Raw genomic sequence first — 18,883 nt, 5'->3', positions numbered from 1 at the left:
ATATAAATAGACAATACTCTCATCCGATAAAGATTGCAAATGGTACTAGACAAGGGTGCCCTCTGTCACCACTGTTATTCAACTTATATTTAGAATCCCTCTTCTTATTTCTATTACAGAAAACTTATCATTCAATTCCTAAAATTCTTAAAACTAAAATTAGTTTAACTGCCTTTGCTGACGATCTGAATATATATTTTGAACATCCTATGTCTGATCTTACTAAGTTGGTGAAAACCTTGAATACCTTTGCCTCTATCTCGGGCTACCAAATTAACCAAAATAAATCCTTTGTTTTCCTGATCAACCCCATATCACATAAACAATATCTATTTCCAGATGTTTCCTATCATCTAGACTACTCCCTTAAATATTTAGGAGTTTTTTATGATCATACCTCTTCTTCTATTCTGCAAAATAATTTATCAAAAGCATGGCTTTCCATCTCTCAAGACATTTCGAGATGGCAAAAATTAAAACTCCCCATGCTTACTAAAGCCTCCATCATTAAAATGAATATTCTTCCTAAACTTCTCTATCAAATTAATGCATCTCTTTCTTACACTTCAAAGTCTTTCTTTAATAAGATACACAAAACATTTGCAAAGTTTATTTGGCACCCTAAATCGGTTAGAATTGCATATCAAAAACTTACCCTACCAAAGAATCGGGGGGGGTCTGGCGTTGCCCGATCTACTCCTATACTACAAAACTATCCAAGCAAATAGGATATTCACAATCGCAAACTATCAACCAGACGCCCATACTTGGACTCCCCTTTGGGTCAAACTATGGTATAATCATGCCCTAGACAATGACATTAATCCAAAAGCTTTACCCTTTCTAAGCAAATCAAACATTAAAAAGATAAAATTACATTCTTCCTTAAAAGGGTTAATTAAATCATTCCAAGAACCTTTTCAATCAATTAAACTAGGAAATGCCCTCCTTCTCTTCTAGCCATTACATCTTAACCCAAATATAAATCGAAACAATAAATTGATTAATCTAAATAACTTCCCATTAATGAAAGACTTTTCCTTATGGGATATACATAAATATAATCATTTATCCCTAACAGAACTCCGTACGGCGCTAGGCCTACATAAAAAATATATTATCACTTTGAGGCAATTAAAAGAGCTTACCATATCGTGGCTCTTCAGTTTTCCCAGTACTAATATGGAACAAAACCAGGTGGCCACATTACTTAAAAACTTAACTAACAAGAAAAACATGGTTTCTATTGCCTACAAGACTTTTTCCGAACTCCTAAACCAAGGAAAAATCATATTTGCTGAGTACTGGGATCAACAAGGTCTAAACATCTCAATAGAACAGAAGCTCCAGGCTATTAATTATACACTTATGTATTCGCCATACAAAAAACTGTGTTATACGCAATTTATGGTTACCAATAATCTATATTTAACCCCAGTACATTTGAACAAATTTGACCCGAATATCTCCACTCAATGTTCCTGTTGTTCGTGCCCACATGCAGATATTATGCATATATTGTGGTCTTGTAGATATTCTCACAGTATCTGGTACTCACTCAAGGTTCGTTTGGAGAAAATGGGGTATCATAAATCTACACTGTCCTGGGAGATGGCGCTACTACATATCACGAGTATTTATATACCTAAATTTAAACTCCGTGCATTAATTATTATCTGCCTCCTGATCAAATTCTACATTACCAAACAATGGTTGGACCGCTCCAAAATATCCTGGAGGGATTTTAAGACTTTGGCCATTAAATACATCTCTTCACAAAAACTACTAATAATTAATTCCTGTAAGCGGGCTACATATCAAAGACTATGGGACTTTATCTTCCTACTGTTGGATACTGATTAACAATTAATCCTCACAGTTATCTCATTTTACCTTTCCTACTCTTGACTTCTACACTGACTCACTTATTTCTTAGCATCTATCCTGTTAAATGGATCTGGGAAAGGAAATTATTTGACACCTAACTCACTTCCCTTTCTACAGGATTATATGAATGAATTAAAGGGCATTGTAGCATATCACATGATGGCTCAACAGGACTTTACAAATATGTCAATGGTGTTGTTTCTCCTTTTTCTTTCTGGCACATATGTATATATGTATATAGGTTATATTTTGATATACCTGTACTTTCTTATGTAAGATTAATACACTAATTACTGTAATATGTTTATTTTTCCTTTTGTTTCTGTAAATCAATAAAATTGTGTTTTAAAAAAAAAAAAAACTTCAACAAAGAAAGTAATAAGTATCTCAAAGACTTGAAACAAATGTGATTGCTTTCGTAAACCTTGGTTGATGAGCACTTTTCAGTTTAATACCTTGCTGATCTCCCCACTTGTTTTCTTCTAAGCTGAATGAGAAACATTGGAAACCATATATATAAATATATGGGTCTATGCTGAATCAACAAAATTATGTTTCTTCGAAACGTAATTTCCTGAATCTGTTTTTCCAAAAGTGCATTTATTCAAAAATGCACTTAAGCAAAAAACCAGATCAACGAACCCCCCTCCCAAAAAAAACAGTAAACACATTTATGCAGGGGGACAAGCCCCCCCTGCACCTCCACTGCTTATATATTCTAACTCTGAGATTGCACTACAGTGTGGAAAAGAGAATATTCCCTTATCCCCACTGTGCATTGATCTACAACAACAACCTCGGTTTGTTTTCATTAATCCGTTTTTTTTTTTTGTGAAAGTGCATTTTCGGATAAATGCACTTTTGGAAACATGGGGTCACAAAATTACTTTCCAAAGAAATGTAATTTTGGTGGGTTGGGGTAGACCTATATATATATATATATATATATATATATATATATATATATATATATATATATATATAGTATTTCACTTTCTGTTGTTATAAAAACTGTAGGTATAGATATATGCATGCAGTATTTTTCTCTCCTTAGGATAGACATGAAGGTACATAGCTGTATGATGAGCATGTAATTCTGTATTCACTTACTGATCTGTTTTATATAAACTGCAAACCATGTTATAAACTTAGCTGTGCAAACTAGCTATTCACCTGTGCAGCCAGTTATTGTGGAATTGTTGCAGCCTGTACTTTACATGTATATGTACATTTTGAAGTTACTGATTATCTCCTTAATATACTCTACTTATGTTTACTGTATACTACTCAGCCTAATTACCTGACTCATGGATGAACAGGGTCCTCAGACCTGTGAACCTACCCAGATAACAACTAGTAAATAAATAAATAAATAAAACAAATAGTATATGCTGCCTGGATTCTGCTTCAAAAAATATTAATTTGTTCTGTGATGAGAAATTTGGATGCAGTTCCGTAAATCTGAGCTAGATGTATACTGAGTGAAAAATGGACTGGATGTTGGCATTGACTGTTATAATTTTGCTCTGTCTGCAAGATGAATTGCAGAGAGTTCAGAGTATTGGTTAAACTTTGCTTTTTCATAGTTATAGATCATGTCATTAATGAATACTGTAAAAAGGACTAGACCTAACGCTAATCCCTGAGGGGATTATTTTTGAAGGCAAAAGGCCGAGGTACCAAATAAAGTGGTGAAGAAATTACATCTGTTTTGCCTTTTTGAAGCTTGCCATTTGTATTTTCTTTATTTATGGAGTAGTAAGTGTTTTTGCTATTGTTGTTGATATGGAGCAAGCTTCTATGGCTGAGTTTCCACCCCTGAGAAGAATGGAGGATGTCAGGAGTACTGAAGGTGTTCTACTATCTGATCTTTTGGGAGAAAGAGAGCTAAAATTGGCGAAGGATGACCTGTGGGGGACCAAGAATGATGACGGCAATGTGGAAAAGTTTGTTCAACTGGAGTGCTTTTTGTCGAAAGAGGTGACTGTGTTTTTTGATAATAAATTGCTGGAAAAGTATATTGCTCTAAATATAACCCCTAGGGGTTTACGTATTTATCAACTGCCTGCTGGCGAATTTTTGGAGGAGGAAAGTGATTTATTGACTGAATGGCAAGAGGCTTCTTTAAAATGTACTTTAACTTGCCTGCAGATTTTAATCAAATGAAATCTGCAGCAAATTGAGAAACTGAGACAACAAATAACAGCACTAGAAATCTCTCTCCTTAAGGATGTCTCAGAAGAGAGATATAGAGAAGTGATGGTAAAAATAAAAAACAAGTAATAGAAGTTGAAAACAGAGTAATTGCTAGAAAAAAAGAAAAAGCTACAATGAGATATGAATGATTTTGCCAACAAAACTGTGTATTTAAGGCATTTAAAAAAAACGGTTAGGTAATTCATCTGAAAAACGGGGTGGAACTTTCTATGCCTGGAGGGTTCGTGATTCATCCTGTTCATGAGCGGAAGTGAGCTTTGGCAGCAAGAAGAGCATCTCGTTTGAAGAAGTGAATACAGGAGAGATGGGGGAGCTACAAAAAACGCAGTATACCATTCCTCCAAACAAACGAGAAGTTTCAAAAGAAAGGGGGAAATGGAATTGGGGGTTCAATGTGAACGGTGGCAACAAAAGCGGCAATTACAAGAAGAAATAGTGAGCAGTGAAAACTTGCCCTCGACCTCTGTGCAATGTATGAAACGAACTGTGAGTACCATTTGCCTGTCGCAACACAGTATGGACTATGTTGGTGAAAGAACTGTATCTTATGAACAGTATACTAATGAAATTGCTAAGCAAGGTATGAATGTACCCTCTTTGTTAGCTTCTAATGTGAATTTTGATACTGACTCCACTTTTGAATATGCTCATAATGGAAATATGGTTGAAAATGTTGATGAAGGCAGAAGTATGTTTGATATGGGAGGTAATAATGTTAATGCGGAAACAAATGTACCTACTATGAGCAATTTGAATGTCAAGGTTGTTGCTGACCTACCGTTTTGTTCACCATTATATAGTATAGTTGATTCTGGGTTATTAGTAAAAGAAAATGCCTTAAGGGGGACACAGTGCAACATGGTATATGTTGAATCAAACAATGGGGAAGTTAACAATGCTGTGAAGATTGTAAATCCGTCATTTTTGACTTCAAGACGTGAAGATTTAAAAATTGTGAACTTGTCTGATTTTGAGTTATCTGCAGAGCTAATCAGCATCTTGGAACTGGGTCCTAGATTTGTGCCAACTAGGTTTTCAAGTTTAGCTGATGTTATAATTGATGTTAAAAGATTCTGCAGGAAACTGTACTTAAGGGCATTTTTTAATAAACAGTATGTAAAACAAAATGAAAATGAAATTAATGTAATTGAAGATCAATTGTTAGACATGAGTATTTATGAAACTGAAATTATGTTAGAAATGGAAAAATGGTTTGAAGGTGGTATGGAAAATGATGAGGATGCTAATTTAAAAATGAATTTGATACTGGATATGGACACCTTGAAGTACTAAGTGTGGCATCTAATAAAAGTAAATTCATGCCACCTAAATCTCCCATGTGTATCAAGTTGTATGAAACTGTACTGTGTGGACAAATTGAACAGGGGAGATTGAACAATTTGTCAGGGAAAGGAAGAAGTATAATTTAACTAAAGGGGGGAGGGAAGGAGCTGCAGGACATGAGGTTAAAATTGGATAAATTGGTTTTCTGTCAGGCAGATAAAGGAAACAACTGGGTTATAATGAGTAGGAAAGAGTATGAAAAAATGGTAATGGATTTGATAGGGGTTAAAAGTGAATATGTAGAATTAGAGGTTAACCCTAAGTGTAAATTCAATGAGGAATTACTTGAAATACTAGAAAGGGGAGAGAGGCTAGGTTTCTTTACTAGTAAGGATGTTCAAAAATTGTTTAAAAAGGAACCTAGGGATCCCAAATTCTATGCGTTGCCTAAGATAAATAAAAACCTACAGTGCCCCCTTGGGGAGACCTATTGTCTCCATGTTAAATTCCTATATGGAAAATGTGGGAAAGTTTTTAGATTTCCATTTCAAAAAATATTTAAAGAGAGTGGCATCACATATAAAGAATACTAGAGAAGTATGTGACAAAGCGAGTAAAATTAAGTGGAAAGAGGATTATTTTTGGGCCACTGTAGATATAAAATCTTTATATACCAACACTGAGACAAGGAGAGGTCTGGAAGTCATTGAAAAAGTTATGGGAGAAGAACCTCACTGCTCCTTTATGCTACTTTTCCTTGAATTCTGTCTGACCCACAATTATTTTAGGTGGGGGGAGATGTTCTTTTTGCAGAAAAAAGGAACGGCAACAGGGGTGGCATTTTCCCCCTCATATGCCATAGTATACATGGGGGAATTTGAAAAAGAGTTTGTATATCAGAATAAGTATTTCATTGAAAATGTGGTGATTTTTGGTAGATTTATGGATGACTTGATATTCATTTGCAAGGGTGATCAGGAAAAATGTGATGAATTCATGGTGGATCTGAATAGAAATAGTCATGGTTTGGAATTTGTATATGAAGTAAATTCTAGAATTAAATATCTAGATGTGGAATTGTATGTGGTAGATTCAGACCAGATACAATTTAAACTCTACAGGAAAGTTACTGCAGTTAATAATTTTTTACATGTGGAAACCATGCATCCCCCACATTTAATTAGGGCTTTACCATTGGGTGAGATGAAGCGAGTGTTTTTGAACACATCCGAAGAAAAATTTAAACAGGATGTTTTAGAGGACACAGTGGTGAGATTAAGATCTAGAAGATACCCAGAAGATATTATTTTGAATGCTAAGAAAATAATTTTGGGAGAAAGAAGGGAAATTAATAGAAGTAACAGGTTTAGTAGAGGAAACTATAATAGCGATGGGGAGCATGCTCAAGGAGTGCTAGAACAAGAACAGGAAAATATGTTTTTTGTTACGAAATTTTCACCCTTTAGCCAGAGAATGGAAAAAATAATAAGGAATGTTTGGTATATAATTAAGGAGGATGGCAATTTAGAGGTTCTTTTTCCTAAACACATAACTTTTTCATATGGTAGATACCCAAATCTTACAGAAATATTAAGTGGGAATGGAAGGTTGTTAGTGGAGAGGACTGAAAGGAAAGGCATGTGGCCATGTGGAAACTGCAGTGTATGTAGCAGGGTTAGAAATTTAGATGGGAAAAAATGAATGAGATGATATACAAGGCAAAGGAAAGGTATACATGCAGTTCCCAAGGTTTTTGTTTATATAATAGGCTGGGGGTGTGATAGGGAAAATGGTACATTGGTCAAACTAAGAGGAAAGTGAGGGTCGTGGAACATCTAAAGGATATTAGGAATAGGAGTGTATTTAGTCCAGTAGCTGAACACTTTTGGTCTACACATGGGGGTAACAATGCTAGTTTGTTCTATAGTATTTTGGCTTGCCCATTTTCTAAAGACGGGGGAAATTTTAAAGATGATTTAGATAGGTTAGAATGTAGATGCATTATAAATTTTAGAACTTTGCAACCTAGAGGAATGAATATTGACAGTAACCTGACTTTGCAATTTTGAATGTATTTATTCCACAAAATTTGTAAAAATTATGTATATGTCTTTTAAAAAACTGTGTTCGATTTATTGATTGATTAATTGTACATCAATTAATCTGTATTGCATGGAGTATAAAGGAGAGGAGCACTAGTATGAAATTATTCTTTGAAGGCGAAAGGCCGAGGTACCAAATAAAGTGGTGAAGAAATTACATCTGTTTTGCCTTTTTGAAGCTTGCCATTTGTATTTTCTTTATTTATAGAGTAGTAAGTGTTTTTGCTATGATTATTTTACCTGACTGATTGGTGCCTGACCTGAAGACAGTGAGCGAACCACCTAGTCTCAGCAAACCAGACACCATAGTTACACAAGTTCTTGAGAAGCATGACATGCTCAGCAGTTCCAAACACTCTAGAATGGTTCATAAAAGTATGTCCACTTTGTGTCCATGGCCCAAAGGACCACAGCTTGATTTACAACATTAATCAGGGAAGGACCTTGGCAGTTAGTACAGAGGATTAAAGGAATGAGGTATTAAAGAGTTGCTTCCTGTAGTCAAGGGTACAGTGGTCAATTCATTCTACGTCCATTTGCCTTCTGCATCACTTCAAGAAAGTCATTAAACCAGACAGTGCTCCCAGGTCACCACTGAAAAGGGATACTGGTCTCCACTGGGCTTACATGGTTACCAAACATTTAAAAATAAAATCAGTATCAGGGCTAGGCTTGAAACTATGTTGTGTGCTTCCAAAGGCTGAATGTATTTATTTATTTATTTGTTTATTTATTTAACATTTGTTTACTGGGGAAAGTCTGACTTGCAACAAGTCAATTTTCAGTGGAGGCATAGAGAGAAACTTTCCAGGCACATGTTTTTGTAATGTGGAAGGAAACCCACACAAACACAGAAATGACATGCAGACTCTACAAAGAAGGCACCCTAGCCAAGAATTGAACTGGAGAACTTCTTGCTGTAAGGTAACAATGCAAATCTCTGCACCGCTGTGCTGTCCAGTTCATCCAGTGAATTAGGTATGAGAGATGTTTTGAGCAAATGCATTTTAAAGTGTTTTGGTTAAAATAACTTGGGTATTTACACATGGAACACACAAAAAGTTATTCTCTGTAACCCTTTATATGTTTCATTAGTGTGGGTAGAACTGTTAGTAATTCTAACAATTCAGTTTGTGACACATGTCCTTCTAGACCCCTGTACTTTATCATCAGATGCATTATGACTTCCATAAAATATCAAGTCTTGTTAGCTTTAAACATTAAGCCGTATCAGCTTTAAATGTTATATATCTTAGCACTGTAGTGCATGCTGGAATTATTGTCTATGCTTCATTGAAAGACAACAAATTACAAGTGGCATTTCACATTCTTTTCAGGCAAAGTTAATGCTACTTAATCCAGTTGAAATGATGCTTCAGTGAAAGCAACCTTTATGTGCATTGCATTTCATTATAATGATTGAACAGATTCTATAACTCAAGAGATTCTGTATTTCCAGAGCTGACCTATACATATAATTGTTATTTTGAGGTCTGCTATGGAGGTTTTTACTTCTGCTTTTTAAAACTATGTGACTATGTTGTTTCAATATATATATATATATATATATATATATATATATATATATATATATATATATATACACACACACACCGAGATGAAATTAAAGGAAATCTGCATCAAAATTAGTTTATCTCATATTTTTACATAATTTAGGTAAATGAGGCACTAATCCTTAATTGTAAAAAAGCCAGTTGATACGATTTAATAGCTCCAATATCTATTGCCAAAAACTGTCCCTAAACTGTTATGTATTTCCAAGCATAATATGATAGCACTAGTTACTAGAGTGAGATTTGCACTTTTGATAATGGTCAGTAACTGAAAACCATTCTTTTGGAATGTGATATAATGCTTTGATACTAATTATCTGCCATCCAGTAATACTGCAATAACAGTATGTGCTGTATGATTCAAATTCCCAAGGTGCAGTACATGTGTACCATATATCAGTTATGTAATGCTAGTTTGGCACTCAGGTGAACTTTGTATGTTATATATTTGTAGCATAAGAGCAGTAATCTTAACCAATAGCAAAATATCATCAATTATCAGAATTTAATCAGAACTGTACTCTGACTATGACATAAATGATTATTTTCCTGTACTTAGTATCAGGTATGTAGTTGTAATAATAATAATAATAATAATAATAATAATTATAATGATCATCATCATAAGAGCCAGAGTGGTCTGTAGATTTTTTAAATTCCAATATCTAACACTTCTGTACTCAGTATCTACTTTTCATAGATTCATAGATTAGTACTAGGCTAACTGTCCTCGGGGACCATTTTAAGCCTAGCCAATTACCCCATGTGAGAATCAAACCCAGCACCTTGTGTTTCTAAAGTAAGCACCTTCACCATTATGCCAACCTCCCACCCAGTAATATTACAGTAATATTACACTTGGCAGAGTGATCTGTGCATATTCACTGTATGTCCATATTAAGAGCTGTAAATCTGAACAACGTTAAATTATCTTAATCTTAGTCAGAACTAGCACCTTACTGTATAATAAATGTTATGTAAATATTGCACTCTGCATTCCTTAATACTGGAATGACCTATGCTCTTAGTAATGTTGCAGAGCTAAAGCCAATAGTTTTCTCCACTAATACTCAAAATTAAAATTGTAATGTGCAGTAAATGCATTTAGTAGTTCTGCACTTTGCATGCATTATGAGGTAACATTACACTGCACAATAAATAAGAATTATTGTGATAAAATGGCAAAATATTTCTGAAGCTGTAGATGCATTACAAATGGAGGAAATCTTAGATAACACTATCATTTCAAGAATTGTCTCATTTGCAGGCACTATGTTATCTTTTTCACGGTATCCTAGCAACAATAGATCTATAAGTGTTACCTGTTTTTACTTGGAATTACTACAAAGTTTATTGGTGATTAATGTATTTCCTGGTTAACTGTGTTAGCTAAGAAAGGCCTCTTACACTAAGAGCCTGTATTTTAAGAGGTAACCTGGATGCTAGAGACATACAAATATTGATTAATTGAACAGTAATATTATTTTTTTCTAAATTGCTTAAAATTATTACTTTTTAGTTACAAAGAGCAAATGAAGGTGTGCAGTCCATGTCAACCAGTGCACTGTTAGCTTGTCATTATGACTTTTGGCATTTTAATACTGACTATTCATATCTCCGTGTCACAGGAATTGGTAGGCTACATAACAGTAAAATAATCACCACATCCCTAAAGTATGGAGATGAAAACTCAAAGCTGTACAGCGGGATAGAGTGCACTTAACTTGATGTCAGACTTTTATAACTGGAGCAGTGCCATTTAGAACTAGACATCTGAGTTTGAAACTCATCAGTTCTAATGGTTTACTGTATCACACCATATGCACCATTTCATTTTCATGTGCTTGAAGGCTATGTTTGCAAATAAGCAGCAGCTTTAATTATTTAAATATGGTTTCTATACACATGTAATTTAATGCATGCTTTGAAATGTTTTTAAGATGAATATACCTTTAACTACAATAATTGACTTAGTTTTGTGATTGGTTAATGGCTTTTCATTAATTGATTTTGATATATCTAAACGGATGGAATTGTTGTTTTTTATATGTCTGGAGAAGTGCTCTGGTATGAACATGAAAGCGTTCATTTGTTTTTATTTTCTTTGCTACATTAAAGTGCTGTCAGTTCCTACCATGAGTATCACCTCAAGCATTGTTCTTTGGATTTATATATATATTCATTGAGGTGCTTTGTCCTCATACTTCTGTGCTTTCTTGTTGACTTGTTTTTGTTCGTGAAGTTTGAGGAACATGGCAGAAGAAGCTGATGTTGAATTGGAATATAATCCCAATCATTTGAATCACAGCCATAGGATCAATGGATTTAAAAAAGAAGTTATGTACTCACCATAACATTTCATATCTGTTGTCCTTCATCTCACCTTCCTTCTTGCTGGGTGGGTTCAGAGCTGATCCTCGGCTCCGACTTGGCCGTATACTATAGCTCAAGAGCTTCTTATTGGCTTGAGGCTAGCCCCTATCCCAACATGCCTAGCAGTAGTTACCCAGATCTAGTTTGTGATAACCCACCAGACTAAATAGGTCGAAGTATTACTAAACTTGCTAGGAAAAGAAAGGGACCTGCATACGAGTGTGTAAAAATATCAGCAAGATAAAGGTAGGAAAGACAAGATCCAACCAACTGGTAAGCATAAGGGAACTCAGCCAATGAAGCCAAATAAAATGGAAGAAAATTCCTCACGTTCTTCCCAGAGGGGGAAGGAGGGTGGGACACAAGAAAGAAGGCGAGATGAAGGACAACAAACATGGAACATTATGGTGAGTACATAACTTCTTTATGTTATGTTGTCCTATCTCGCCTCCTACTTGCTGGTTGGGACAGCGTCCCCAGCACCTAAATCTTGGGTGGCTCACTGTTAAAAACTCTTAAGGACCATGGAACCAAAGGATGCCCTGTCCTGGGAGGCCACATCTACTTTGTAATGACAAATAAAGGTATGGGGATTAGCCCATGTGGCTGCCGCACAGATAGAATCTAAGGACAGTTTGGCTTGAAAGACAATAGAAGTAGCCAAGGCCCTAGTTTAGTGTCCTTTAATTTTTCCTGGAAGTTCTTTATTCTGCAAAATGTAAACATAGGTGTTTGAGTGCCACTTTGACAAGGTCACTTTAGACACTGGACAACCTTTCTTGTTGTCTGCAAAAGGATATAAACAATTGGTCAGATTTTCTGAAATCCTTAGTCCTGTGTAAATAAAAACATAACTGTCTATGAACATCCAATTGGTGGAGCTTATACTCTGCCTTGTTGCCATTATTGGGGAAGAATACAGGAAATTCTATGGACTGATTTATGTTATGCTCTGAAGACACCTTGGGTAAAAATGAGGGATTGGTTCTGAGAGAAACATTGTTTTTGTGGAAGATCAAATATGGGGGATGAGTAGATAAGGCCTGTAACTCTGAAACCCTTCTGGCTGAAGTAATGGCGGTTAAGAAAAAGGTCTTCCAAGTTAAAAATTTTATAGGACAAGAATCAGCTGGCTGAAAGGGAGGAAGAATGAGAGACTCTAAAACTAGATTTAATCCTGGGGGGAAGAGGTTCTCTTATTGGAGGTCTCAAGAGGGAAGTACCTCTTAGGAATGCTTTACATAGTCTGTGGGACATGATGTTAGATCCCATTTCTCCTACATGGAAATTAGAAATGGCAGCTAGTTGGACTTGGATAGTAGCTGCTGCTGCTGCTCCTCATTCAAATGTTTCAGCCAGGAAATCCAGAATCTTAGAAATGGGGGCAGTAAAAGGATCAATGTCATTCTTTTTTGCCCAACAAGAGAAACTCTTCCATTTGCTAGCATAAAGTTTTCTTCTACTGAGCTTATGGGATGAAATCAAAATGTGCTGAACTGCCGGGGAAACATCTGAGAGTCAGGCTAAGACCAGAAGTGGAGAAATCAAGACGTCAGCTTGAGAGTATGGATGGAAGGGTGGGGAGCACCTGACTGATGTGTCAGAAGATTTAGAACTGGGTCCAGTATCCAAGGCTCTCCTTGCAGATGAGGCCAGAGGAATGGGAACCAAATCTGTCAACGCCAGTAAGGAGCAATGAAGATTAACTTGCAACCCAACAACTGAGCTTTCTGAAGAACCTTGGCAATCAGGGGAAAAGGTGGGAAGGTATAAAGCAGTCCTGGGGGCCAATCGTGAAGCAGTGCATCCCTGGGTGATTGTCCCGGTGGCGGGACTAGGGCAAATTAGCTGCTGCATTTGTTGTTGAGGGGAGTGGTGAAAAGATCGCAGCATGGCTGGGCCCATTTGCAAAAAATTAACTCTGCAACTTCCTGTTTCAGGGACCACTCATGAGGCATCAGAATAGCCCTGCTGAGCTTGTCCGCTGTCACAGTGGATTTCCCCGGGATGTGCATTGCAACCAGAAAGCATTGGGAATTCATCACTCATTGCCATACTTGTAGAGCCTCTCGGCACAAGGGATAAGATCTGGTTCTGCCCTGTTTGTTGATGTGCCATACTACAGACATATTGTCTGTCTGAATCGCTATAGTCCCTGTAGGTAGAGAGTCTTGAAGTTCTTGCAATGCCAGAAGCACTGCTCTCATCTCTAGGACATGGATTTGAGAGTGGTATTCATGTTCTTGCCAAGTTCCTTGATCAGCCTATCCCAGATAATGCTCCCCCAACCTATCTGGGAAGCATCTGTGGTCACTGTGGCTACGGGATGGGGGGCTAGAAATGGCCTGCCCATTGATACCAGAGGGGAGTGAAGCCACCATGCTAAGTCCTTCTTGCAAGAGTCCGTGATCCATATCTGATGTGACACTGGCAAATCCTGGAATGACCATTGAGCAAAAAGAAGCCACTGCAGAATTCTCATGTGGAAGCATGCCATAGGAACCAGAGTAATTGCTGTAGCCATCGAACCCAAGACCTTGAGGACAAATTTTGCCTGGATTCTCTTGTTTGCCAAGAGGATCGAAACTTGATAATGAATGATTAAAATTCTTTCATGAGGCAGTTTTGCTATCATGGCCCTTGTGTCTAAATCTGCGCCTATAAACAAAATTGTTTACTGATGAATCTCAACTACATTTGTAACCATGTTAGTATATGTCACCATATTTTAAAATTGTACTATGTTCTACAGCTGTTTTACATCTGTTTTCTTCTTGTCTTACGTCCTTAACTGGACTAATGTCTATATTTAAATGCTATGTTTTTTAACTGTATAATGCAAATAATACTTAATGTGGAGCTTTTCTCCCCGGGCCTCCACTGAAAATGGACCTGTGTCCAGTCGGACACTCCCAGTCAACAAATGTAAATAAATAAATAAATACTGACAAGGCAACAAGCAGACTTTTTATAGTTTATGGTGATCCCTAGTTGAGTACAGGTGTGAATAGTGGAGTCCCATGCCTCGATGAGTTGATGCTTGGTAGTGGCAGTGAGGAGCCAGTCGTCTAGATATGGAAACACCCAGAATCCTAGGTGCCTCAGGTGAGCCATGACTACTGCCATACATTTGGTGAACACCCTGGGGGTTGTGGTGATACCAAAGGGCAGAGCTCTGAACTGGTAATGACTGGCTCCCAGCCAGAAGCGCAAGTACCTCCTGGACCGCCTGTCCATTTTTATATGGTAGTACACAACCTGGAGATCGATAGAGCACATCCAGTTGTCCTGACCCAGAAAGGGAAGAATGGACTGCAGTGTTACCATATGGAACTTCATTTTTATGACTGATTTGTTGAGTTTGCTGAGATCCAAAATGGGTCTCCAGTCCCTTGTCTTTTTTGGAACTAAAAAGAACCTTGAGTAAGTGCCAGATTCAATTTGGTTTGCAAGGACTTCTTGGATGGCTCTTTTTTCCAGCAACCTTTGAACCTCTAGGTTTGCTTGATCCTGAAGATTGGGTGGGGTCTATATCACAAAATCGACATTTGAAAATGTCGACTCACATTTGTTTGACACGAAAATGTTGAACTCCAACATACTCTAACGTCTAAATCACTGATTTCTTTCGGATGGAAAGAAATTGGTTGGCCAAAAACCAATGCCACACAAAAACAAACATATTTAAGTGGGGGACTTTGCCCACCACACCCCCCTAACTAAATATTCTAACTCTGAGACCGCACTACAGTCAGGGAAGGGCAGGTGTAACAAAATGCCCAACCAATTTCTTTCCCTCGGAAAGAAATCAGTGATTTGGCTATTTGTTTGGGACAGTTGGAGTTCGACATTTATGTGTCGAACAAATGTGAGTCAACATTTTCAAATATTGATTTCATGATATAGACCCCTGGGTGGAATGTCTGGGATTGTGTTTTGATTTGTAGGAGGGGGTGGTTGGGAGAAGGGGATTTTGTAACCCCTGGATATTATTGACAGTACCCAGGTATCTTCCATGATTGTTTGCCAGGCTTTGGGGTACTGGGATAATCTGCCCCTGACTGCCTTCAGAGGTGAACAGTTGGGCCTCCTTTCAATAGTGCTGGAAAGGCCTGCCAGAGAAGGTATCTTTGTCAGCCTGATTCTGCGGACCCCCCCATCCTGTGGGGTCATCATCTCCCATTGTTGTTTCCCCACCTGCCTCTGGGGGAACTGTCTCCATGTGTGTCAGGTGAACCACATCTTCCTGCTTTTCTGATGATTGGGTAAGGTATAGAGGGGACGAAAAAATGTGTCCCATGGCAGAGAGAGTTTTGCCATCTCGTTCACACCTGGTAAGCGTCTCTTTTACCTGAGGCCCGAACAGCGATTAGCCATCAAAGGGGTTGTTGGTAAAGGAGGACTTGAAGGGCTCCGCAAATTGACAAAGGGACATCCAGGAGTGCCTGCACAAAGCAACTCCTGTGCCTGCTGCCCTACTCATTCCATCTGCTGAATAGGAGATCAGCCGCATGGAGGAGTTAACTATAGATGTCAAGGTTGCAAACTGTGAAGTCGCCTTGCTCGCAGCTCCTTCAGCTATAGGATCCTTTAGGGTATCTCCTAGTTCCTTCAGGAGATTTCTTTGAAGGCATGTAAAGTGAAACAAATAATTTGGCAACCTGAGAGTAAAGGCCGCTGAAGCAAATATACGCTTCCCATACCTGTCCATTGTACGAGACTCTTTGTTCGGTGGATGGACAGAAGAAGACGTCTCCTCTAACTCTTTCTTTGTGGCTGCTGCCAACACCATGGCATCAACAGGCACACCCTTTGATAGAAAAGACTTATCCTCTGGAGCAGTTATGAATTTATTAAACCTCCTCAGAACTGGTTCCATAGTCTCTGTGGAGCTCCAGGCCTTTCGACTTACCAAAACCAGTAGACAGTTGAAAGGAGGGGACACCCATGAGGTGAAGGGTCAGGAACCAAATGCATCAAGGTATACAGACTCGTCCTCAAAAGGGGCAAGGCAATTCTGGCCACCCCTCTGTCTAAGGATTTCCAGGATGTCTGAAAAAAAGACATCCTCCGAGGGGGACTGTCCAAGTCTGTGTCCAAAAGTGAGGGACTCAAGGGAGTCTAAATGGTTCCTCTTGCATTTTCTCTTTTGAGGGACTTTTTCTCAGGGATGTTCAGGGGAGGATTTGGAAGAGGTGGGGTTGTCCAATGGGGCATCCTGGAGCATGGATTCCCTATGCTTGGGGGGGAAGGAGGATTGGAGGCAGACGCAGGCACTGAAATAGTTGGAGTCAATGGAGCCGAGGGTGGAGCAGTCTCAGGGGACAGCACACTCATCACCTCGAAGGCACTGCGGTCCTGGCCTGAAAGAGTCCCCAGCTCCAAAGAGTCCGGAGACCTCCTCCAAATCAAGGGCATTGGCTGCGAGGCTGATGTAGGAGCCAAGCTCACCTGTGCTAAAGCCCTGAGAGGGAGAGCAAGTTCGGACAAAGGTCCGATGCCACTCTCCTCCTCGGAGCTGATGAGAGTGCATTGGCCCCCAGATCCTTCGATAGACCAAGATAACGAAGATATCAGAGAGGTGGTCAGAACTGATAGACCAGTGGTGGTCATCAGAGCTAGCAGTTCCACCACAACAACTTCCATGCAATCCAGCTCTAAACTCAAAGGAGTCAGAGGAGGAATTGATAACAGTGCAGGCTGAGGTGTCGGCGCCAAATCATTGTGGGCTGGGCTCGATAATAATTTAGCTAATGCCTGTGTCTTAAGAAGCCTCTCCACCACCCTCTCCACATCATGATCTGAAAGCCTGGATGATTGAGAGGAATGAGAGGAAGACCGATGACTGCCTGCCACAGACTACAACAGCGAGGACTGTAGAACAGACCTCACCAGCTCCAGAAAGGGAGACCTGATTCTCTTGAGAGTCCTGACTGGCTTCAAAACCACTGATATAGCCACCAGAGAAAGAGGTTTGTCAAAGCCAATGCTTGGATCCCACAAACTCACATGTTTATCCTTAGACCTTGATGGCTCTGAGATAAGAGCCGAGGAAAGTGATGGCTTAGGGGACTTATCCTGTTTTTTTGCTGGCTGAGAACCCTCAATAGCCACATCAAAAGGACTCTTAAGTAAGCCTCATAAAATCAACGTATTCTTTCTTTCCTGGAGGACCCAAGAACTAAAGGCATGACAACATGAGTCCTGCAGGTGTACAGCCCCTAAGCAATAACCACAGCTCATGTGCCCATCCATAATGGATATCTTCTGGCAACATGAGTCACACTTCTTAAAACCCGAAGATTTTGACTCCTTAGGATCGTTAGACACAATAGGAGGTAATTACAAGTATTACCAAAGAAAGACATCAACAATAGTAACAAAGGTAACTAAAGAACTTTAAACTGTAAACTTTACACTTTTTTTTTGAAGATGAAAGCGAACGGAGGAAAGCGGAAGAGCCTCTAAGTTAAACGGCAACTCCCCCAACCCAGGAAAGCCTCTAACTTAAATGCCTACTCCTATAAGAAAGGAGAAAAGAGAAAAGAAAAGAGAAACAAGCCCTTAAACAAAGACGAGGCTAAGAGACAAAGAACAGAGAACCCTCTAAGTCAAACAGGTTCAAGGAAAGGGTTAGGCCTGAGGGAAAAGTATGATGGCCACAACAACAACAAAAAGGCAGCAGCGGAAAGGTTACAAAGGTGTTAGCCTAAGGTGAGCACACTCTAAAGACTATACTAATAGAAAATAGGTATTTAATTTCAAAAAACTTTGTCAAAGGCCAAAAAGGAGAAAATATTTAGCATGAGCCAGTACAAGCAATCTCGATGCTGCAAGTGGCAAATGAGATCTGGGTAACTACCGCTAGGCATGTTGGGATAGGGGTTAGCCTCGAGCCAGTAAGAAGCTCTCAAGCTATAGTATACAGCTGAGTCAGAGCCAAGGATTGGCTCCAAACCCAACCAGCAAGAAGGAGGTGAGATAGCACAACATAACATCATTTATTACATGCAGAGAGCAATACATTTCTAGCTTTTAATAAGCATGAGCTAAGTAACAATAACAAGGATAGAACAGTAAGTGACATTCTGGGAAATGTGCTAAAATTAATGAGAGAACTCAAAAGTAAATTGATAAAACTTAAGAATATTCAATGGCAATGAAAACACATGGAAGCATGTTTATGCTTTAAAGTGGTGCCGAGGGGGCTGCATATCCTTAAAATACCCACCTATGGCACCAATTTTCCTGATTTATTGGTGAAATGGCAGAGACTGAATATAGTGACAAGCTTCGATTATACGAAGTTGTTAGTTGAACACTTCGTGAAAGTTGAAACGGAACTTGCTACCGGCGCCACAAACCTACAACAACAAGTGACTGCAGCTATGTCATTAGAGAAATACAACACATGTCTCAATGAATTGGATACAAATATTTCTTTAA

Source organism: Protopterus annectens, chromosome 13.part0 (genome assembly GCF_019279795.1).
Source record: "Protopterus annectens isolate FY-2018-M chromosome 13.part0, PAN1.0, whole genome shotgun sequence".
NCBI classification, from domain to species: domain Eukaryota; kingdom Metazoa; phylum Chordata; order Ceratodontiformes; family Protopteridae; genus Protopterus; species Protopterus annectens.
The sequence above is the reverse complement of the archived record's forward strand: the minus strand, read 5'-3'. Positions refer to the sequence as shown.